Genomic DNA, 4,364 nt, shown 5'->3' with positions numbered 1-4,364 from the left:
GTGTGTGTGTGTGTGTGTGTGTGTATTTCTGGTATTGGGCATGATAATGATTCTTGGAGCATAGGAATGTTTGTGGTGACATGAAAGTTAGATTCAGTAGATTAAGGTAGAATAGGTAGATAGAGCCTTGCCTCTCAAAGGAAGATTCATGGGTCAGCAATACCTGGGAGCTGCTAGAAATGCAGAATTCAGGCCTCACACTAGATTACTGAATTAAAATCTGCATTTCAGCAAATCCCAGGTGATTACAGTACACGCACATTTTCTGAAGCCCTGGGGCTGACGTTTTCAAAACTACCCTGATCATTCCAAAGACGTCAGGATGTTGCAGGAACACTGACAGCCGGCAGCTGCTGAATGTTTTAGCACCACCTGGGGGAATGAGGGGCACAGGGGGGTTATACTAAAAAAATATGCTGCTTTCTGTTCCCAAGGAACCATTTTAGGGTGAAAGGTTCATATTCCATTATCAGTCCCATGAGCCCACCAGTGTTCAAAAATGTTTTTTTCCCAAGACTTTTATGGTGCTAAAGTCAGACTTTTCATATTGGAATAACAGACCAAAAATGACTGACAGTTATAGTGTCTGGGATTGAGGGAAATATTTAGTCAGAGGAACTGGGAATTTATCAAGAGATATATATGATTTCATCTCTGGGACTCTGGTTCTGGTCACCTTTGCTCTCTGAGGACACTAAGGGCTGCTTTACTCTGCCCGTCCTGAGTTCCATGAGGCACATATTCTCAGGCGCTCAGGGCATTCTGTCAAAAAGTTCTGATTGTATTATACAGGGGAAAAGGGAGTCAATGGAGACCAAGACTGGCTTAAATTCTCCATGAAGATCACATGCATGTTTGAAAACCAGAACTACTTTCTCAGATTCTGTATCTAATACTCAGACCTTTTCTATGTGATTGCAAAGCAACTCTCCTCCAGCCTTACCAAGGTTTAGCTTTTCTTTGCAGGATAGATGAAATCATTTTTAATTTTCCTTCTCCGTAATTCCAGGAGTTGTGACGTTACTCCTTTGTCTCCTCTGTTCCCCGCTTCTTCCCCATGCCTGCCATGGGTTCTGGGTAAAATGTAAGGTATTTTTGGAGCTAAATGCTGTGTGATCCCTTTGAGTATGGACTCTACAAACAAAAATTGATAGTGTTGTGTGAGAATGTGTCCATACTGCGTGCTTGCAATATTTTAGGTGATGGCCTACAGAGAAAGCAGACACTTGTCCTCACACAGTGTACATTTTATCATGTTGAACTTCCTTTGGTTCCTTTGGACCATGGCTCAAAAGTTGGAAATAAGCGGAATTGAAGGTTAGCACTATGTTGTTGATTTCCTCCCCAACCCCGCCCCCGGATTAGCTAGTCCACTTTTTATGTACAAAACAAAACACGCTTTCCCCAGTAATACCACCAATAAAATCAAGTAATCTATAATAATAAAATGGTAATATGCTAATTAGACCAGGCGTCTTCCGGACATCATTCTGGACGTCCTTCCTGACAAAGCCAGGGCCAGAGGGAAGCCCACCTGGGTCGCAGGTGCCTGCAGGCGGCCACAGGGAAGCCAGCCTGGATCCGGGGTGCTGGAGGGAAGCTGATGCCAGCAGCAGGGGGAAGGAAGGCCTACTCTTGCATGAATTTTCAATTTCATTATAATTATCTTCCTGAGCAGGCCCATGCAAGGATATTGCTAACATTGAAACTTTTCTTGACTTCCTATAGCGGATTCCAGCTAGTAATGAAGGCTTCCCATTCTTGGATGTAGAGAATGTCTCTGGGAAGAATTAGGTTCATTTTCTTCATTGTTCATCAAGTTCCGCTTAGTCCTCTTTTAAGGAAGCTCCTAACTATTCACAGGTGTCCAGCCTCCTAAACTTCCAATTTATCTTCAGCACAACCAGCTTTTGAGCAAAGCTTTACCACATAATATTTTCTCTCTTAAAGAAGCCTGCCGTATATAATGTTAAGGCGGAGTTGTCATGACTGCTATGTGTGTCTTAAGCCAAATACATTTCTCAGCATTCCAAGGTTATGTGAATACACAGAAATAATTATTCTCAGATGTTGATGTTGCACTTAGCACGTTAGTGATATAAGAAGATGTGGCTCAAAAGTCATTCATTTAAAAAAAATGCAAAATATAGAGTGGAAAAAATATGGTATGCATTGAGACACATAGTATACTGTAGAAATGTTGGAGTAATTTAGCTGCTGTCATATCTTCAGAAGATATGGATGCTCTGAGATAGCGTGCTTCCTGCAACACAGCCACAGGCCAGCGATGTGCCTTGCTTCCCGTGCAGTAACTGCTTTTAATCACTGAGCCAGACCCTGATTCTTGGATTCTCTTGTTGCCTAGTATGTTCTGTCTTTATTTCAGCTTGAGAATTACAAAAATTGAAAACTTCACCTAGTTTCAGAATGCAATTTTTCTATAATGCCTATAAAATGAAAATAAGACTTTAAAAGTCTCATCCATCTCAGGTAATTTTGGAAGGAAAGGGTTAAAAGCAGTAAGATTTAATTGGTGAGAGAGAGACCAAGACAAAATTGGAAAAATCCTCATTTATTTTTATCCTAACGTTCATACATGACACCTCATATGAATTTCATCTATTTTTATCAGTTTATCTTCTAGTCAATAGAAAAAGGAGAAACATGAAGTTTTATTATACCCACAGTATTGATTCTTTATATTTGTGAAAGCAAAAATTATTTCTATCATCACTTAATCATTCAATTTTTACAGTAATATTCAAAGAAAATCTAATAAAAATGTATTAGTTAACATTAGTTGTAAAGAATGAAAAGTTAAAGTGATGCATTCTGTGTATGATATAGCTTGGTATTTATATTTTAGGATTTCATTTTTAAGTTTTTCCCCCCAAAAGATTTTAATTCCATAGTAATTTATATATAATGAAAAATAAGTTGGTAGGGTAGCTCCATTATCCTACAGGCTGCTCTCAACTGACTAAAAAAAATTCATGGAGTAGAGGTTAAAGGTCAAAGTCTATTTCGAAAAAGTTACAGTCAGGTGGTTAAGCAAGAACTAATCTTAAGGCCCTTTGAATTTTATTTGATCACTTAGTCAAAGAGACCTGGACTGGGCCCTAAGTTTTTCAGGCTACAATGATCAGACTACTGGGAGGATTGCTTTTCAAGAGCAAATCTATCTCTTAATAAGTCCCCTCACTTACACAACTTCTTGCATGCATTCTTTTCACTACAGCCAAGACAAAGGGCATCAGGAAATGCTAGGTTTACTTGTTGGGGGAATCTGAGTGAAAAACAAAGTGTTTTCCGATGGCCATGTGTTTACAAGGATACCTGTCTGCCTGGGGACATCTTTATGGTTATGGGAGTGAAGAATTCTATCTGACCAGTTGTGGAAAATTAGGGTTTTTTGCCCTCTTTCTGCTGCTGGATATAGGAGCTAGGCTTTTTTTTTTTTTTTTTTAAACCAAAGATTATAAATTTTCTTTTAGGATTTCTCATCAACATGCCATGGGATTTGAGAAAAGTCATTTGACCTACCTAATCTTTGATTATTTATAGATAAAAGGAAGAGAAAATGTCCAGTTTTGTGAAATAGGTGTTTCTGAACCTTATGAATAAAAATATTACATACTAGAGGCCCGGTGCATGAAATTCGTGTACTCATAGGAGTCCTTCAGCCTGGCTTATGCCCTCTCACAGTCTGGGAGCCCTCAGGGGATGTCTGACTGACAGCTTAGGCCTGTTCCCCATGGGGAGAGGGCCTAAGCCATTAGTCAGACATCCTTAGTGCTGCCGCAGAGGCGGGAGAGGCTTCTCCCACCACCACTGCACTCACCAGCTGTGAGCCTGACTTCTGGTTGAGCAGTGCTCCCACTGTGGGAGCGCACTGACTGCCAGGGGGCAGCTCCTACATTGAGCGTCTGCCCTCTCGTGGTCAGTGCGCATCATAGCGACTGGTCGTTCTGGCATTAGGTCGTTTTGCATATTAGCCTTTTATTATATAGGATTATATATTTTATCAGGTTATATGTTAGAATTGGATCTAATGTCAAATTATTCAACAATGAAGATCAGTATATTCAAGGCATTTCAAGGAAGTACTGTTGGAAATATACATGGATAGATAAGAAGTAACACTGACTAAGGAAAATATAGTACAGTTGAGAAGAATGAGCTTTATTTTTATTTTTTATCCCATAGATAATTTATAACTAAGTGCTGTGAAAGAGTTAGAAAATACCTTATATTTCAGAATTGGAAGATATTACTTCCTGAGTGGTGGGGAGCATTCAGAAAAGTCTTTGTGGAGTATATGGCATTTGAGCTGGATCCTGAAGGGTGAGTGGAATTTGAGCAGG

The 4,364-nt window shown here is 39.7% G+C and overlaps 1 protein-coding gene and 1 pseudogene across 1 annotated transcript in view; one reads left to right on the top strand and one right to left on the bottom strand.

Annotated features, from left to right (window-relative positions):
* PDE3A (phosphodiesterase 3A) overlaps positions 1-4,364 on the top strand; it is a 258,068-nt gene that overhangs the window by 63,040 nt on the left and 190,664 nt on the right. The window lies entirely within an intron of this gene.
* Positions 206-4,364, bottom strand: part of LOC102775083 — a 15,210-nt pseudogene continuing 11,051 nt past the window's right edge.

The sequence above is a fragment of the Myotis davidii genome, unplaced genomic scaffold (genome assembly GCF_000327345.1).
Source record: "Myotis davidii unplaced genomic scaffold, ASM32734v1 scaffold346, whole genome shotgun sequence".
Classification (NCBI taxonomy): Eukaryota; Metazoa; Chordata; class Mammalia; order Chiroptera; family Vespertilionidae; genus Myotis; species Myotis davidii.
Note: the sequence above shows the minus strand (reverse complement) of the source record. Positions and strands in the feature narration are given on the sequence as shown.